The sequence below is a fragment of the Malaclemys terrapin genome, chromosome 1 (genome assembly GCF_027887155.1).
Source record: "Malaclemys terrapin pileata isolate rMalTer1 chromosome 1, rMalTer1.hap1, whole genome shotgun sequence".
NCBI classification, from domain to species: Eukaryota; Metazoa; Chordata; order Testudines; family Emydidae; genus Malaclemys; species Malaclemys terrapin.
In genome coordinates this window covers 316859170-316879339 of record NC_071505.1, presented here as the reverse complement: position 1 = coordinate 316879339, position 20170 = coordinate 316859170, and positions in this window count along the sequence as shown.

Genomic DNA, 20170 nt, shown 5'->3' with positions numbered 1-20170 from the left:
CACCACTGAGAACAGCCGAGCTCCATCCTCTTTGGAACCCCCCTTCAGGTAGTTGAAGGCTGCTATCAAATCCCCCCTCATTCTTCTCTTCTGGAGACTAAACAATCCCAGTTCCCTCAGCCTCTCCTCATAAGTCATGTGCTCCAGACCCCTAATCATTTTTGTTGCCCTCCGCTGGACTCTTTCCAATTTTTCCACATCCTTCTTGTAGTTTGGGGCCCCAAACTGGACACAGTATTCCAGATGAGGTCTCACCAATGTCGAATAAAGGGGAACGATCACGTCCCTCGATCTGCTGGCAATGCCCCTACTTATACAGCCCAAAATGCCGTTAGCCTTCTTGGCAACAAGAGCACACTGTTGACTCATATCCAGCTTCTCGTCCACTGTGACCCCTAGGTCCTTTTCTGCAGAACTGCTACCTAGTCATTCGGTCCCTAGTCTGTAGCAGTGCATGGGATTCTTCCGTCCTAAGTGCAGGACTCTGCACTTGTCCTTGTTGAACCTCATCAGGTTTTTTTCGGCCCGATCCTCTAATTTGTCTAGGTCCCTCTGTATCCGATCCCTACCCTCTAGTGTATCTACCACGCCTCCTAGTTTAGTGTCATCTGCAAACTTGCTGAGAGTGCAGTCCACACCATCCTCCAGATCATTAATAAAGATATTAAACAAAACCAGCCCCAGGACCGACCCTTGGGGCACTCCGCTTGAAACCGGCTGCCAACTAGACATGGAGCCATTGATCACTACCCGTTGAGCCCGACGATCTAGCCAGCTTTCTATCCATCTTACAGTCCATTCATCCAGCCCATACTTCTTTAACTTGGCGGCAAGAATACTGTGGGAGACCGTATCAAAAGCTTTGCTAAAGTCAAGGAATAACACATCCACTGCTTTCCCCTCATCCACAGAGCCAGTTATCTCATCATAGAAGGCAATTAGGTTAGTCAGGCACGACTTCCCCTTCGTGAATCCATGCTGACTCTTCCTGATCACTTTCCTCTCCTCTAAATGTTTCATAATTGTTTCCTTGAGGACCTGCTCCATGATTTTTCCAGGGACTGAGGTGAGGCTGACTGGCCTGTAGTTCCCCGGATCCTCCTTCTTCCCTTTTTTAAAGATGGGCACTACATTAGCCTTTTTCCAGTCATCTGGGACCTCCCCCGATCGCCATGAGTTTTCAAAAATAATGGCTAATGGCTCTGCAATCTCACCCGCCAACTCCTTTAGCACCCTCGGATGCAGCGCATCCGGCCCCATGGACTTGTGCACGTCCAGTTTTTCTAAATAGTCCCGAACCACTTCTTTCTCCACAGAGGGTTGGTCACCTTCTCCCCATGCTGTACTGCCCAGTGCAGCAATCTGGGAGCTGACCTTGTGCGTGAAGACAGAGGCAAAAAAATCATTGAGTATATTAGCTTTTTCCACATCCTCGGTCACTAGGTTGCCTCCCTCATTCAGTAAGGGGCCCACACTTTCCTTGATTTTCTTGTTGCTAACATACCTGAAGAAACCCTTCTTGTTACTCTTAACATCTCTTGCTAACTGCAACTCCAAGTGTGATTTGGCCTTCCTGATTTCACTCCTGCATGCATGAGCAATATTTTTATACTCCTCCCTGGTCATTTGTCCAAACTTCCACTTCTTGTAAGCTTCTTTTTTGCGTTTAAGATCAGCAAGGATTTCACTGTTTAGCCAAGCTGGTCGCCTGCCATGTTTACTATTCTTTCTACACATCGGGATGGTTTGTTCCTGCAACCTCAATAAGGATTCTTTAAAATACAACCAGCTCTCCTGGACCCCTTTGCCCTTCATGTTATTCTCCCAGGGGATCCTGCCCATCTGTTCCCTGAGGGAGTCAAAGTCTGCTTTTCTGAAGTCCAGGGTCCGTATTCTGCTGCTCTCCTTTCTTCCTTGTGTCAGGATCCTGAACTCGACCATCTCATGGTCACTGCCTCCCAGGTTCCCATCCACTTTTGCTTCCCCTACTAGTTCTTCCCTGTTTGTGAGCAGCAGATCAAGAAAAGCTTTGCCCCTAGTTGGTTCCTCCAGCACTTGCACCAGGAAATTGTCCCCTACACTATCCAAAAATTTCCTGGATTGCCTGTGCACCGCTGTATTGCTCTCCCAGCAGATATCAGGGTGATTAAAGTCTCCCACGAGAACCAGGGCCTGCGATCTAGCAACTTCTGCTAGTTGCCAGAAGAAAGCCTCGTCCACCTCATCCCCCTGGTCTGGTGGTCTATAGCAGACTCCAACCACGACATCACCCTTGTTGCTCACACTTCTCAACTTTATCCAGAGACTCTCAGGTTTTTCTGCAGTTTCATACCGGAGCTCTGAGCAGTCATACTCCTCTCTTACATAGAACGCAACTCCCCCACCTTTTCTGCCCTGCCTGTCCTTCCTGAACAGTTTATATCCATCCATGACAGTACTCCAGACATGTGAGTTATCCCACCAAGTCTCTGTTATTCCAATCACATCATAGTTCCCTGACTGTGCCAGGACTTCCAGTTCTCCCTGCTTGTTTCCCAGGCTTCTTGCATTTGTGTATAGGCACTTAAGATAACTCATCGATCGTCCCTCTTTCTCAGCATGAGACAGGAGTCCTCCCCTCTTGCGCTCTCCTGCTTGTGCTTCCTCCCAGGATCCCATTTCCCCACTTACCTCAGGGCTTTGGTCTCCTTCCCCCGGTGAACCTAGTTTAAAGCCCTCCTCACTAGGTTAGCCAGCCTGCTGGCGAAGATGCTCTTCCCTCTCTTCGTTAGGTGGAGCCCGTCTCTGTCTAGCACTCCTTCTTCTTGGAACACCATCCCATGGTCGAAGAATCCAAAGCCTTCTCTCCAACACCACCTGCGTAGCCATTCGTTGACTTCCACGATTCGACGGTCTCTACCCCGGCCTTTTCCTTGCACAGGGAGGATGGACGAGAACACCACTTGCGCCTCAAACTCCTTTATCCTTCTTCCCAGAGCCACGTAGTCTGCAGTGATCCGCTCAAGGTCATTCTTGGCAGTATCATTGGTGCCCACGTGGAGAAGCAGGAAGGGGTAGCAATCCGAGGGCTTGATGAGTCTCGGCAGTCTCTCCGTCACATCGTGAATCCTAGCTCCTGGCAAGCAGCAGACCTCTCGGTTTTCCCGGTCGGGGCGGCAGATAGATGCCTCAGTCCCCCTGAGGAGGGAGTCCCCGACCACCACCGCCCTCCTCCTCCTCTTGGGAGTGGTGGTCGTGGAACCCCCATCCCTAGGACAGTGCATCTTTTGCCTTCCAATCGGTGGAGTCTCCTTCTGCTCCCTTCCCTCAGATGAGTCATCTAGTCCACTCTCCGCATTAGTACCTGTAGAGAGAACATGGAAACGATTGCTCACCTGTATGTCCATTGCTGGTGCATGGACGCTCCTCTTTCTCCTTCTGGAGGTCACATGCTGCCAAACCTCTTCACAATCCTTCTGTCCCTGCTGCGCCTGCTCTGAATCTTCAGAACATTGTGGCCATAGAAGCATCTCCTGACGTCTGTCCAGGAAATCTTCATTTTCCCTTATGCAACGCAGGAGTCGACACTCGTTTCTCCAGCCCTCGAACCTTCTCTTCCAATATGGAGACCAGCTTGCACTTTGTACAGACAAAGTCGCTTCTGTCCTGTGGAAGAAAGACAAACATGGCACAACCTGTGCAGGTTACAACAGCTGATCGCTCACCTTCCATATCACCGTCCTCTTAAGAGCTTCCTCAACTGTTGCAGGAACTACTCAGAGAAACCTGCAGATGAAAGCCTCAGTGCGCTCTCCCCAAGCGAGCTCCCAGGCAAACTCCCGCTGTTAGCCTCTGCTGTTCGCCGCTCAGCTGGTTCGCTGCTGACTGCCCTTATATACCAGTCAGGCCCACTCAAGGCCCACCTGGAACAAAGCACTCCCAATTCACACTTTTCAAACAAACAAGCAAGCAATCAAGCACACGGTCAAACTGACCAACTGTCCCAGCAGCAGGCACTCAGATACTCACCAACACAGCCCCCCTAATGCAGCACTTAGCGTACCTCCTTTTGGACAGCTCCCAGGCAAACTCCTGCTGTTAGCCTCTGCTGTTCGCCGCTATGAATCTATAAGTTGGAGTTCTTTTCACTGGCCTGGTGTCAACCACATGTTGGAGCAATCGCTCATTGCCACATCCCTGCACCCAGCACTGACCGGGCACTCACTGGCCTGACCACCCCTTGCACATAAAGGGCTCATCACTCCCGAGTGATCACTCCAGAGAGGGAGGAGGGGGGGGACCCCCTGCTCAGTCCAGAGGCAGAGTGGGGAAAAGGGGCCCATAGGACAGGCTGTGGATTTCAGTGATTGATGCTTGAGGTACAGCGGGGTAGGGGAGATGATTTCAGGACTGGCAGGCGAGGGATGCAGAAAGGTGCTGGTTTTTTTAAGTTTATAGCCTTCACTCTAGGGCCCCACTCTGCTCCCTCCCACCTCCTTTCAGGTCGTGGGGGCTCCGGCCCAATAGTACATCTGTTTGACCCCAGCTGGTGTGTGCAATGCTGGCTGAGCAAACTGACAGAATATATTGCTGTGTTCACACTATACACATTGTTGTAATGGTGAGCATAAAAGATACCTCCCAAGGCATACCTTGTAAATACTCATAATTTGTGTATCAGTAATATCATGGCAAAATGCCCATAGCAGCATTATCTGTGAAGATGTAAACATAAGCTGAGATCATGACTAAAAGTATGTTTTCCAGAGAAGTCTGGGGAGTGGCTAAACCTGTTCCTCAGAAACAGATGGCAAGCCGATGCCTCGGCCAAGCGTAAACAAGGCTGATGGACCATTACCTGCTCAGTGGCCATTCTTCGGCAGGAAAGGGGGCAGGTGCAAAAATCTACATCTTAGCTGTGAAACAGCATGGAGTGTACCTTGTGGAAGCAGAGCAAGGCCTGGCTGACAGGGATTTAAAGGGGATTTCAAATCCAACAATCTCTGTTAGCCAGAGTCAGACTAACTGACACACAGACAGCCTGTCACCTTGCTCCCAGCTGGAAATGCTTCTCAAAAGGGGCACAGGACTTTAAAAACAAGGGGCAGACACCCCCTTTCCCTCCTTGTCACATGCACCTGAAAAGACAAAAGATGCAGCCATTGGCCTCTGGGGGAGGGGTCCTGACCTAAAGAGTTTGTTCAGAAAGCTGCTGAAAGCATGGGGTGAGAAACCTTTAGTTTGAAACTAACCAGTGGTGAGCTGGAGCTGGTTCGCACCGGTTCGCACCAACTGGCTGTTAAATTTAGAAGCCCTTTTAGAACCCGTTATCCCGGGACAACCGGTTCTAAAAGGGCTTTATTTAACAAAAACTCCTGCAGCTGTCCACCCCGCCCCAGCCCCAGCTCACTTCCCACTCCTCCCCTGAATGCTCCGCCCCCCTTCCCCTCCCCCTTTCCTGCTTCCCGCAAATCAGATGAAACAAGCAGCAGGCACGCAGGTAAGCTGGTGTGCGGGGGAAGGGCAGGTGCGGCCGGCTCAGCCCAGCTGAGCGGCTCCCTCTGGCCCGGCTCCTGGTCCTGGCACCCCCGGCCGAGCGCCCCCAGCCCCAGCCCCAGCCGAGCGCCCCCGGCTCCAGCCCCGCAGCTCCCTCTGGCCCAGCTCCTGGTCCTGGTCAGAGGGCAGGGAACAGGGGGATTGAATGGGGGCAAGGGTCCCGGGGGGCAGTCAGGAAGGAGCAGGGGTTGGATGGGGCAGTGGGGGGCAGTCAGGGGCAGGGGTTCCAGGGGTAGTTGGGTACAGAGAGAAGGGGTGGTTGGATGGGACAGGCGTCCCGGGGGGGCATCAGGAATGAGACGAGGGGTTGGATGGGGCGGCAGGGGGCAATCAGGGGACAGGAAAGGGGGGTGGCTGGGGCAGGAGTCTTGGGGGGGGCGTCAAGGAACGTGGGGGGTTGGATGGGGCAGGAGTCCTGGGGGGTGGCCACGACCCCCTCGTGGGGTGAGGAGGAGGGAACCTGTTGTTAATATTTTGGCAGCTCATCACTGAAACTAACATAGTGTAACTTTAGTGCCCTTGGGGCCAAGATGGAGTCCGCTCTGCAGGCAGCTCTGGCCAAGAAAAAGCGTGCGCAGGAACGCAGCAGGGAAAGTCCCTTCCACCCCTGGGGCATCTGTTCCAACCCCCCCAGAGTGAACACACACACACACAGGAAGAGTAGAATGACTATAGGAAAGTGGAATATTTATTTACATTGGGATGAAAGGAGAAAAACAACAGGGGGAAACATAGAGGGAGCGGTAAAACAGGGTTACATTCAACACAAGGTCCCACAGGCCCAGTGGTACCACAGTCTGAAAGGGCAGACACTGAGCAGAGTTTAAGAGTCCTGGGCAAAGTTCCAGTCCAGTGGTGAGTCTTGGGTGCTCCTGGTCGTCTACGATGCCAGTAAACTTCCCCCAACAAACCCCCTCTTCTGTCGCTCTCTGCAAAGCCACACAGAGCGACAACCTCCTCACTTAACTAGCTACAGCCTCCCTCCTTGTTCCCAAGGCAGAGTCACAAGCCCCAGTACTCACAGCCCCACGCAGCTCTGGCCAGCAGTGATACTGGCTCCAGCTCCGGCCTGTCCTTCTCGGCGATTCCTCCCTGGCACAGTGCCCTTCCTGGCTCCTGTCCTGGGGTGTCCCCGATCAGCCGTTCTGGCCCTCCCAGGTTTCAGACAGGTTCTTGGCTGCTTCACTCTGTGAGGGCCTGCGGACTACAGCCCTTCTGTCTGGAGGTCCAGACACACATCCTCTTGCTCTCCCCTCTCACTGCTCTCCCTGCCCCTAACAGTTCTTCCTCCTTCTGGAACAATCAGCACTTCTCCCCCTCCGTGGTCAGGAAAAAGCTTTAAAGGGACCAGGCTCTCTAAACCCCAAAGGGGTTACAATAGTTTGTTAAATTAGCCACCAATAAGCATTTTATCTTTATTTTTCTTGTAACCATTCTGACTTTTATGCCTCAGTACTTGTACTCACTTAAAATCTCTCTCTTTTTAGCTAATAAATTTGTTTTTTTATTTTATCTAATCCAGTGTTTTTAAGTTGAAGTGTCTGGATAACTATTTAAAATAATAAACTGGCATATTATTCCTTTAAGAAATAGCACACTTAATATATTTGTACTGTTGAGGAGAGGGCTGGGCAGTACAGAACAGACATTTCTGGGGGAAGGTCGGGGACTGCAGGTGTATTGGGGTCACCCTGCAGCATTACAAAGGTTGGTAAGAGCCAAGATGTGGCTGGCTGGCTGCAGCACCCACAGACATACCTGGGAGTGACTCACATGCTGGAGGCTTTGTGAGCAGTCCAGATTGGAGGCTACAGCAGCAAGGCATTGTAAAGGGCACCCCAGGTTACAGGGCCAGGGAGACACAGTTACTCATTAGTCTGTATTGTGCTCCGGTATGTCACACAAACACCTGCTTCTCCATCCATTGTTCCATGGTCCTTGCTTGTGGAAACATCTTTCCTGTTGGCCTGGCCCCTGCCTAGGGGAAGCAAGGGGCATGTTCTGGTCAGAGAGCACACGGCAATGATGGGAGCCCTTTTTAAAAACTGGTATCACATTAGCTATCCTCCGGTTATTTGGTAAAGAAGCTGATTTAAATGATGTTACAAACCACGGTTAGTAGTTCTGCAATTTCACATTTGAGTTCCTTCAGGACTCTTGGGTGAATCCCATCTGGTCCTGGTGACTTATTACTGTTTCGTTTATCAATTTGTCCCAAAACCTCCTCTAATGACACCTCAATCTGCTCCCTGCTCTCAGTTTCAGTGCCCAGCCCCGTCCCTGTCCTGCAGCAACAATTTCAGGGAAAGACCTGCTCAGGCCCCTGCAGCTCTGGGATGGAGTATGGGTAGTGAGGGTGGACTATCTGGAGATTTTATCTATGAAGCTCTAGCCAGTCTCTATTGAACATATACAAATTGCCTATAACTTGGCCAACTTGGGGTGGATTTCCCTGGGGATTGCAAAAGGCATATCCCTGCCACAAAGTCCCTGCTCCCAAGCATGGGGGGGTCAAGAGCTTCTCAAAGAAAAGGTTACCAGGATTTTTTTTTTTTTTAACATGGGCCAAACAATATTTTTCCTAGCCTTGTTCTTGGAAATGGGTGAACCATTTTGGCTAAGATTTTCCAACAGAATTCAGGCTGAGGCAAAAACTTAGCACAGAAAATTCCAGCCCAGACAGTTACAGTTTAGCAAAGTTATAAGAACCTGAAAAGAGGATCTTATACTGGGAAGTGTTGGGCAATCAATAATAAGTGGCTCTACCCACCCCACCTATATCACAAGCCCTTTGTTTGCTTTTTCAAGGCCCTTCACAACCCAGCCCCTCCCAACATATCTGCTCTTCTATGCAATGTTGTTGTAGCCATGCAAGTCCCAGGATATTAGAGACAAACTCACCAACAGAAGTTGGGCCAATAAAAAATATTGCCTCACTCACCTTGTCTCTCTTATTTTCTTGTCACCCTCATCCCCTCCACTCCTTCAGCAGTGGAAAGATTCCAGAATGCAACAAAGTGCTTCACTATAGCTCTAACACAAAGCATGAGCATTAGCATCAAGAGAAGCCAGTTATACAGCACAGCACCGGACTACATTATTCTGAAAGTGACACAGGGAAAAAGGGTTCTTTATGCCACCTCAAAGTCCAGACAATTTTTTTCTTTTCACTGCTTTACCCTCCCTACTTTTGAGAAAAATTGACCTGATCTGGATCCCATCTTGGCAGCAATTCAACTGTCCAGAGGAGGTCACTGTTGAGCAATATGAAGCATTGGCTCACTGAAGTAGCTGAGGGCACCGATCACATGGGAGAGAAGGTCTCAGGAGGCTTTAGGGCACCTTTGTCCTGATCCCCTAGTTCATTGCTTAAGGAGCTTGCAAAAGATTTGCTTTATTCTGTGTCCAGTTCCAGATCTTCTTAAAGGTACAGTGAGGGCCTACCACAGAGCAGGGGTACTCTACGTGGCATTGAAGAGGAAGCCATGTCTGACACCTGGCAGAATACTCAGCTACTTAAGAGCCTGTTTGGAGTTTGTCAATTCATTTAATTCTGAATGCGATGCTGAAACCTCGTGGCTGGATTGAATCCAAATGCTACAGAAAATCTTTCATGAGAAACTATACGAGGCAACTTCTAGAAAGAGAAGCTCTAACAGGGAAATGCTGCCAAGTGCTGGGATCCTTGTTTGTGGTTGCATGGTATTTATTATACAATATAGGCAGGGCTCCAAAGCGTTCCACAGTTTTTTTAACAGCCAGTCCTGTGGATCAGCATGACTGGCTGCAGAGAGAGTTTGGTGAGAGACAGGATTTATGGTTGATGTCAACAATTCATTCTGTCCGGTCAAACACATCCTTCAAAGGACAGCTGTAGTCACAACAGCACCTGCCTTCTCCTCTGATTTGGAGGTGAAAGCACCAAGTGACAAACCGAATGGAAACCCAAGGACCAATTCCGCATCACCCCGCACCTTGTGCTATCATCTATATCAGTGCGGAGTGGGGGCAAAAGAGGTGCCAAGTGCTACCATTCTGATGCACTCAAGTAAATGTCCATTGGGATCCCCAGTACCAGAACAGAAAGCACGCAAGTTGCTAATCACTTACATGTTCTCTTTTATAGCAGCTGTTTCAAGGCACCTCGCCACAATTTACAGCACATTAGATAACATCGCATTAATATACAGATGCTGGAGACCTGAGTCTGGTGTCTCCTGCTCATGAGAGCATTTCTAGCAGTGTGTGTGAATCATTCATACTTTCCCATGTTATACCTGGCATTTTACCCTATTGCATAAAACGTGTAACAGTACACTGTCCTGTGGGGCAGTTCTACTGTAGCAATGTCAATTATTCATGTACTGTTTTAAACACCAGCTGTTCTGTAAACATGTTTCCTCCCTTTGCTTTCTTTTTTGGAGCTAGAGAGAGAGAACATTGTCTTGTTCTACACAAGCAACTTACTCCTTTAGGAAACTCCTACTTACTTACACACTAAGGACAAATTCACCTCCCCCTTATATCAGTGTTATGCCTGAGTCATTACAACACCTTGTATACTCTTGTGTGCTGTCAAGTAAATAATAGTAATAAAAGTGGGGATCAAAAGGTGATGTAGAAATGCTGACAATATTTTCTTCTAGGAGTAACAGAAAAAGATGCTGAACCCTCTGATCTTCTCCCCTTTCAATTCAAAGCATAGACTTTTTCACATGTTGCATTAATAGCCTTTGGAACTCACTGCCACAAGATATGATGGAGGCCAGCTGTTAAACACAATTCAGAAGAGGGGTTCACATACATATAGATAGCTATAACTGTAGTTGAAATAGCAATTATTAAAAATGGGAAAAAAGTATTTTGGAAGCAATATAAACCCTAATGTTTAGCACACAGATCAACTTCTAAGTACTGGGGGCTTGGAAGAAACTCTCCTTTGGGGCAGGTTATCCCATAACTGCCTGCTGCAGACTTATTGTTCCTTCTCACAAGCAGTAGGTGCTGGCTGCTGCTGACAGCTAGATTCTAGATTAGCTGGACCCCCTGATCTGATCCAATATGACAATTCCTACACTCTTATGATCCTTCTCACCTCAACCCATCTCTTTCCTTTTACTAAAATTTCAAAGAGGGCCCAATATAAATTTTTTTTTCGTGAGGTCACATTGGATAATATTGTGAAACTTTTACACACACTAGTAGCAATTTTGATCAGAGATTTTCTCTAAAGGTACTATGTCAATATACTGGGTTGATTTCTGTGCTGCAAAACTCCCTGTGTAATTTTGTTCCTTGTTATAGAGGAGGGGTGGGCAAACTTTTTGGCCCGAGGGCCACATCTGGGAAAAGAAATTATATGGCAGGCCATGAGTGCTCACAAAATTGGGGCTGGGGTGCAGGAGGGGGTGAGGGCTCTGGTTGGGGGTGCAGGCTCCGGGGTGGGGACAGAAATGAGGAATTCAGGGTGCAGAAGGGGGCTCTGGGCTAGGGTGGTGGAGTAGGGTGCGGGGTGAGGAATGAGGAGTTTGGGGTGTAGGAGGGTGCTCTGGGCTGAGACTGGAGGGGTTCGGATGGCGGGGGGGGGATCAGGGCTGGGGCAGGGGGTTGGGGTGTGGGAAGGAGTGTGGCTGGGGATGAGAGGTTTGGGGTGCAGGAGGATGATCCAGGCTGTGATAAAGGGGTTTGAAGGGTGGGAGGGGGATCAGGGCTGGGGCAGGGGGTTGGGGCACAGGGAGAGGCTCAGGGGTGCAGGCTCTGAGCGGCGCTTACCTTAAGCGGCTCCCGGAAGCAGCAGCATGTCCCTTCTCCGGCTCCTACGCAGAGGCACAGCCAGGCTGCTCTGCACACTGCCCCATCTGCAGACACCGCCCCTGCAGCTCCCATTGGAGTGCTGGAAGGGGCCATTGGAGTACATAGGAGCCTGAGTGGGTCCATGCTGTGGCTTGTGGGAGCTGCGTGGTGCGGCCCCTCACCCTGTGCCCTGGCTGGAGCGCTGGAGCAGGGCAAGCCCCAGACCCCGCTCCCCAGAGGGAGCTTGCGGGCCAGCTTAAAACAACTCATAGGCCGTAGTTTGCCCACCCCTGTTACAGAGGATAATGGTGTCCTTTGAAAGCCTCCCAGAACAAGGCTGCAATGGCCATACTGTTGGATTAGAATCTTGCAAGGATTAGGAAACAAGCATCTCACCATTCTCTCTCTGGAATAGCACTGAATTATACCAAGAAAAGCAAAAATATCACAGACCTAAGAAAGTGGGTTCATCATGATGCTTCTAAGTCTCACATTTGCAGAAATAAGCTCTTGTTTTACAAGAAACCCAACTTTGAAAAGGCTGCTACAATTGTAAAGCTTTGGTTACATCTGTGTCCTGGTTTGTAGACCCTGTACATATTCCAAAGGCTCATTGTTCCGCTATTTTTCTGATTAGTGACAGGCCTTTGTGATGAAACAATGAATATCTAGACATCTGATTCCCCCGCCTTTCTCAGTGTTGTTTGTCTGCCTTCACAGATTTGTCTAAATGTACCTCTGTCACCTATAATGCGGTAATAGGCCTCAAAATTACTTCATCATCTCGCTTCTCCTACATAGGTATGGCTGATTTTCTTTATCCTAAATTGATGCCATAATTGCACCTCTCTCTTTCCTTAGTGCTAGTACCTTTTAGACATCAGCTTCCAGAATTTGCAAGCTTTCAGAGCAAGGAGGGAGAAAAAGCATAAGATAATTGTGATGGCGTCAGTAGTCTGTAGTGCTGGAAAATCCCTTTGGGTTTTAGTGACAGGGTTACAGCAGAGAGAGCAGCCATCTCTGGCACTGCCCCAAACACCTGGCCAAGGTGCAGTCAGAGGGGATTATATGGGAGTATCATGATACGTAGGTTTGATTCCCCTCTGACAGAAATTGGAATGTGGTTCAGGCAGCCCTACACTGAGACTCAGGAGATTTGGGTCCTTTTCCTGGCTCGCCCCCTCCACACTGTTGTGCGAACTTGAGCAAGTCACTCCATCCCTCTGTGCATCTGTTTCCCCTCCTTCCACCCATGGTCTGTTTGGAGCATAAGCCCTTGGGGACAGACACTGTCTCTTACTGTGCCTGTAGAGCACTTAGAATAGTATAGAAGTGTGTTGATTAGGGTCTCAATGCACGACCAAAGAAAGAGCTTGGCATCACCATGGATAGTTCTCTAAAAACTTCAGTTTAACGTGCAGCAGCGGTGAAAAAGGCTAACAGTATGTTAGGAACTATAGGAAGGAGATAGAAAATAAAACAGAAACTATCATAATGCGTGCAGTTCTGGTCACCCCATCTCAAAAAGGATATAGTGGAAGTGGAAAAGCTTCAGAGAAGGGCAACTAAGATATGGAACAGCTTCTATATGAGGAGAGACTAAAAGGATTAAGGCTGTTTGGCTTAGAAAAGCGATGACTAAGTGGGGATATGATAGAGGTCTATCAAATCATGAAAGGTGTGGGGGGAAGTGTTATTTACCCTTTCCCACAATACAAAAATTAAGGGGTCACCCAATGAAATGAATAGGGGGCAGGTTTAACTCAAACAAGAGGAAGTACTTGTTCACACAAGGCACAGTTAAGCTGCTGAACTCATTGGCATGGTATGTTGTGATGGCCAAAAGTATAACTGGGTTCAAAAAAGAACGGGATAAGTACATGGAGGTTAGGTCTATCAATGGCTATTAGCCAAGTTAGTCAGGGACACAACCCCATGCTTGTGGCAACCATAAACCTCTGACTACCAGAAGCCAGGAGTGGAAAACAGGTGGATCACTCCATAATTGTCCTGTTCTGTACACTCCCCTGATGTGGTGGTAGAGGCCACTGTCAGAAACAGGATACTCAGCAAGATGACAATGGTCTGACCCAGTCTGCAGCTCTTATGTTCTTGTGTATGTACTGTAATATAAATAATACAGTCATGTGGCTTTTCTGCTCTTTTTCACCCTCTTCAGGATTTCTAAGAGGACGCAATCTGGCCCTCAACGAAGACAGCTCCATGTAAAGTCAAATAGTTTTTGACTAGGAGAGACATGTCAAGAGTCAAAAGAGCTTTTCTTTTCCCACTGACACCGTGGCAAAGCAGGACTATGTGAGCTGTTGGGTTAGATTTTTAGCCAGTGCCAAGAATGCTAAACTTCAGCCTGATGCACTTTAAATCAGTGGTTTTCAAACTGCGGGTCGCAACCCAGTACTGGGTCACGGAATGGAAGGCACTAGGTCACAGAGGCTCTGGTCCAAACTGCCAACCAGGCTGTTAAAAGTCCTGTTGGCGGTGCTGCCGGGCTAAGCCAGGCTAGTCCCTATCTGTTCTGACACTGCACTGCACCCCGGAAGCGGCCAGCAGCAGGTCCGGGTCCTAGGTGGGAGGGCCACAGAACTCCATGCACTGTCACCGCCCAAAGCACCAGCTAGGCACTCCCATTGGCTAGGAAATGGCCAATGGGAGCTGGGGGGGCGGGGGTCTGCAGGCAAGAACCATGTGGAGCCACTTGCGCGCCTCCGCCTGGAAGCCAGACCTGCTGCTGGCTACTTCCAGGGTGCAGCATGGTCCGCGGTGCCAGGACAGGCAAGAAGCCTGCCTTAGCACCCCTGCTGTGCCGCTGACCAGGAGCCACCCGAGGTAAGCCTGTGCCCCAACCCTGCACCCCAATCCCCTGCCCCTGCCCTGAGCCCCCCCGAAAACCTGGAGCCCCTTCCTGTACCCCAAACCCCTCATCCCCAGCTCCACCCCAGAGCCTGCACCCCCAACCCATAGTCCTGACCCCCTCCCACACCCCAACCCCTTGCCCCAGCCCAGAACCCCCTCCTACACCCAAACCCCTCATCCCAAGCTCCGTTGGGTCATGGGCATCAACAATTTTCTTCATCTAGGTCACCAGAAAAAAAGTTTGAAAACCGCTGCTTTAAATGGATGTTAGAATCCCCTGGGGAGAGGGAGAGAGTGGGGAAGATTTGTAATGGAAATGTCCCTGAACCATGAGGGGTCCACAAAGCTGCCAGAAACAGAGCAGTCACTGTAGGATCAAATATCCATCGCATCTTTTTCTTTTATACTCAAGAAATAAATTGTAAGTCATCTGTTCCCATAAGCTAATGGAATGTGCATCATTCCTTGATATATAAAGAATAAATTATACCATGAATCCAAGAAGTACTGAGCCTTCTAAAATAAAAAAAAAAAATAACTGATATGTTAACATGAATCCTTGTTAGGTGACATTGCAATGAAGTGCTATAAGGTATGGGCAAAACAGGCCGAGACACTGACTCACTCATTCAGCTTCCTAGGCTGCAGGGAAAACGTATTGCTGGGATGCAATCTTTTAAGAGCTCAACTTAGCAGTTGACCACAGAGGAAGTCAATTGACTCCCTGTACAATCCTTGCTTAACAGTCTAAAAAAACCCTCTTAGCTCGGTCTCACACAGACCAACCATCCAAATGAATGTTCAAAAGCAAAAATGAGATTGTTTCAGAAAATCCCATTAAAAATAAACTGGAGCATCTAGTTAACCATGCTGTAAACATCATTAATTACCTGAGCAAACATATTTCACAGTCGCTATGACCTGCAGGTCCAGAGAGATGAGGAAAACACTTTCATTAACCAGTAACAGGATCTGTCACCTTTGGAAATGTGCTCTTCAAATGTATATATGTGTTCATGTGATCAGTCCCCGTAACATACCCAGGACAATTCCTATTGACAGCCGGAAGGCAGTGAGTAATCTAATGCAGTTTCTTCTTCTCAGAAAGCCAAAGACCATCTTAGAATTAGGCAGACCCTAGTCAGCCAGCATCCCAGAAACACAACTTTCCACAAGAGCTTTAAATGAAGAGGGGAATCTGGCTCTGGACCTTTACCCCATGCAAGACCTAGCCACCCATTTTGAGGGCTCAAGTGGGACCTAACCATTGTGTGGTCTCTGTGTTTTGTACAGGGGAGAATTTCCCCATGAAGCTGAAGCTCAGGTGGGATTGCCTTAGACATGGCTCTTTAAATCCTCCATGGTTCCATCAACAGCATGGAATTCAATGTATATCAGTTAGTCAATATACTGAGACCATCAAACACAGGAGTGATACAATACTGAATAACAGTGAACTATTCCAGTGAGCGGCCATGATCCAAGAGTGCACAGTTCAGCTGAGCTCTGTAGCCAGCAGAACCACAAGGAAGAATTATAGCTCCCCGGTACAAAATGTGTCTTGCTTTTAATTTTATTTATTCCATGGATCCTCGCCCTGGATCTATGTCTGTTCTTCTTCCTTGTCTTGCTGCCTTTCCTGAACCCTCTTCCAGCTTCCCCCTTTCCTTTGCCTACTCAGACTCCACTTCAGTGCTTTCCCTTCCTTCTGGACCAGATTAAAAAATGTTGGGGACCTGTGCACTATGGAAATTGAGCCCCTCACCTTCCTTAAAGCACCTCCACCCATACATGCCCCACTGCACACAGACCCTCAAATGCCCCTCACCCCAGACACACACACACCAACACTCCACCAGCACCCACTTATCCTGACAGCCCCGTCCCCACATGTCAGTCACCCTAATTTACATCCTGCTCACTGCAGCCCCCTGGCGCAGCCCCCAACATCCCAACCCTTCTAATATCCCCCAACCCAATCCCACATCGCCCATTCCTCCCACCCCAAACATTTCTCACTTGCCCTCAAGCCCAAACATTCTCCACTCACCCCACAGCCCCCACTCTCTCCACCACACCCCAACATCCCAGCCCAGAACCCCTCGCCCTACAGCCCAAAACTCCCCACTCACCCCCATAGCCTACGAACAACTCATCCCCAGCCCCTCACCCACCCTGGGACCTTCCTGGCCACTAACTTGTGCTCTCCCATCTTAACACTCCATTCCCATCCTGGCCTAGGGTGATTCCTGACAATCCTGGCCACCCAGCTCTGCTCACTCCCATCCCCTGCCCCACACTCACATGGCCCCACGCCACTAATGTTTGGCCCAGTTACACCCTGTCACAATGGAAGGGTGTCCGGGCCAAATTGGAATAAGTGGCATTGCAATCTGGGGAGTGGGTTGCAGTGCCACTTGGTTTTTTGTATTTTCTCTGGTGGTCAGGCGCTCCCCTGCAATGGGGCCCTTGGGCCAGTGCACCAAGTGCACATTGGTTAATCTGGGCCTGCCTTCCTGATGTCTGAACATTGTCCTTGCAAGGTTGCCAGAGCAACTCTCTGTCTCCCCATTTGATGATCTTTCCTTTCCCTTGGCATGCTGCTGGGCTAGAGATTCCCCATTATGGCACTGTTCGGTTGATTCTTAATTCACAGATGTGATGGCACTCCAGTGAAAGACTAAAATCCTCTTTTTTCCACAGGTCACGTTGCAATGAGAGCTGGTCAGAAAATGGGATTTTTCTCCATGGAAAATGTCAACTTTTTGATGAAAAAAAAAAAATCAAAAACTGAAATTTTGCCAAAAGCTACAAAGTTTTGTTTTTGTTTTTTATCTGCATTTTTTTTCAGTTTTCTAATGAAAAAGCCAAAATTCTCAAGGAAAAGAGACATTTTCAATCCCAATGTATATAAAAAAAAAGTTAACAGCAAATGTACAACCAGCACAACTGCAACCCATAGTTTATCGTTCCCCTGTCAATTGCCTTAGTCCGGAGGTTCTCACACTGTGGTCCGCGAGCTCCATTCAGGTGGTGCGCAGATAGTTCCCTCTAAGGTGCGTGCCTGGGTGGCTGCACACAAGACAATGAAGGCCTGCCCACCTAATTAGTGGAGCTGCGCAGACGTGGCTCCACTAATTAGGTGCCTGGACCCTGGAGAAGACACACATGTAAGGTGAGGTGGTAGCCTCAGAGGGAATGGGGACAGGTGGGAGGGGGCAGTGGGATGAGAAGAGGGGGTGGGGGGAATTTGGGATATGCAGGGCTGCGGTGGCAAGAGAAAGAGGTGACTTTCCCCAGCTCCTCCTTCCCAGCCCCAGCTCGGGGATTGCTGCGGTGGGGGAGAGAAGGAGAGACCCCTCTCCTTCCCAGCCCCAGCGGGGGGGCTGCCGCGGCTGGGGAGAGAGGGCACATCCATCACATTAGAAAGGTAAGACTACTGATATCAAAATATGAGTTGTGTGCTTTTATTTGTAGAAAAAAAACCATTATTACGAAAGGTTTTTTTTATATAGCGCTTTTATCCTAAGCACTTTGCAATAGTTAGCTAACGGTACAAACAACATTTGGAAAGATCATTAAGTGGTCCGCTGAGACTCTCAGCAATTTTCAAGTGGTCCACACAAAAAAACAGTTGAGAACCAGTGGTTTAGTCATTAAACAGGCTCTCATGAACTTCTGACTCCCTTCTCCATGTTTGATCCTACTCAATGTTTTAAACATGTTCTGAAAATCAGGCTTCTCTGGAGAGCTAAAGCATGTTCTCTCATTTCTCATCCTTATGAGAACTCTGGTAAAGGGGACAAAACAACAACAACAACTGTGTTTACAATGATCTGGTTTCCAATTTAAAAAAAAATGGTTGGCTGAAATATCACCCTATCTATGTTTTAAAAGCTTCTGAGAATTTCCAAGACTTCCATGATTGGAAGGCTCCATATACATTTCATCTCTGACATAATTCCATCCTGAGAAGTAACCACTATACAGCACTATAAAGAGAAAGCCATTATAAAAGTGATGGCAGTGAGATTTGTTGAAAAAGCGACAGGCACAAAAAGCTTAAATTAGACAGCTACAAAGAAGCTTTAAAAATAAGGCACAGGGAATAACTACGAGTCATTCAACTCAGCGTTATGGGAGTTTCATTAGAAAATATTTCCTCTAACTGATGGGAATAACTGTGGCCCCTGAAATGACTAGAACTGGGTATTTTTTATTGTTAATGTAACCCTTCTGCCCATCTAAGTTGGCAGCAACAAGGGCCGGGTTCTGTATCTAGGGGTTCCGTTTGAATACCGCAATGCAAAACCAGCTCGAGCCCCCACCCAGTGACCTGGGACAATTACATACCACCCCCTGGGTGCCTCTAAGAGGTAATACTTCCCCTCTCGCAAGCACAGAGTCTGAGTGTAGCAGAAAATGTTTAATAACATGAGGTAAACAACATCAGCATTAAACTGGGAAAACACCACAAACAGCATTCATAACACAAACCATAAGCAAAAAAACCCACCCCAGCAAATTGGGCTGTGTCCTTTCCCTTTGGTTCTTGAATCCAGCAACCCAAAAATCACCCAGAGTCCCCAAAGTCCAACACCCCCAAAGCCTCTTGGGTCCAGCAACCACCCAAAGTCCCAAAAGTCCAACAACCCCCAAAGTCTCTGTCCCTGGTCAGTGCAGCCCCAGAGTAAAAGGGGGGGCATGCAGGGTGTTAAGGGGCACCTTACTTGATCCAAGGCCGGCCGTCTCTCCGTGGGGTTCCGCCACAACCTGCACCACGAGCCAGTCCACTTCCTGCCGTCCCACAAACCGCTCCGCTCTACGAGCTGCTCCACTCTGCTCACCGACCTGTGAGCCGCTCCAGCCGTCCCCGCAAACAGCTCCACTCGCCATTCCTTGGGCCGCTCCAACCGTCCCCGCAAGGCTCCATGCAACTCGCTGCTCCACCAGTCGTCCCTACAGATTGCTCCGCCAGCTGCTTAGCAATATAGCTTCAGGCTCCCCCACTAGCTAACACAGCACTTAACTTTAACTCTTTTGTGATTTCAGCTCTTAGTGAGTGCAGTTCAGAGTAAGGGAGCCCCAGGGCTAGTGCACTACTGACCCAAAGTGAATTCAGCTCAGCAGCCTGTAACTAGACTCTTAATGGAATCAAAGTTAGCTCTGACATTCAACAGTGAAGACAGGAAATGGTACAATTGGTGTTTCAAGCCCTCAGAATGGGCCATTAGATACAAATACCTGTCCCCATCCTCTCTTAATTCACTGGGTTTTGTAACCCATGCCCCTTGTCAAGCAAGTGCTACTTAGGTAATGGTGAAGGACTCACTCAGTCCTTCTGTCATACAACAGTTCCACTGGCCTTGATTCACAGAATCAGAATAACAAAACTTTATTCTTCCTGCCCCAATAACAGAGAAACTGGGGATCCCTCACCAGCCAAAGTAACCACTTTCAGTTGCTGTTATTTCATGCCAGGCGAGTGGGTGTGCCTATGCAAACAAGATCAGCCCCTGGAGTTCTTTTCCACACTCGCTGTAATTCACCACCAGATGTCAGGGTAGAGCTCATCCTGACTCTGCTTACATTAACAGAGGTCAATTTCCATTCAAAGGCAGCAGGTTACAACATGGCTACCAGTGGAAAGGGTTATGAACTTAAATCTTTGCCTCTACTTCCATGATGTGTATAGAGCTATGACAGAGTGCTGGGAAAGAGTAGGTGAGGCCTGCACTCAATCGCTTAGAGGCTAATTAGTGTCCCAGGAGAAGCTGATGGGGGTAATGAACTCAGCTGGCCCCATCAGCCCACAGCTGATAAAAGAAGCACAGGAAGGACGTGCAAGGGGAGAAAGGGAGGAACAAAGCTAGCTGAGCCTAGCCATACCAAGACCTCAAAGTAGGGAGATCTCTGTTCCCCTCAGGTCCTGCTGAGGGCAGGGCCGGCTGCAGCGTTTTTGACGCCC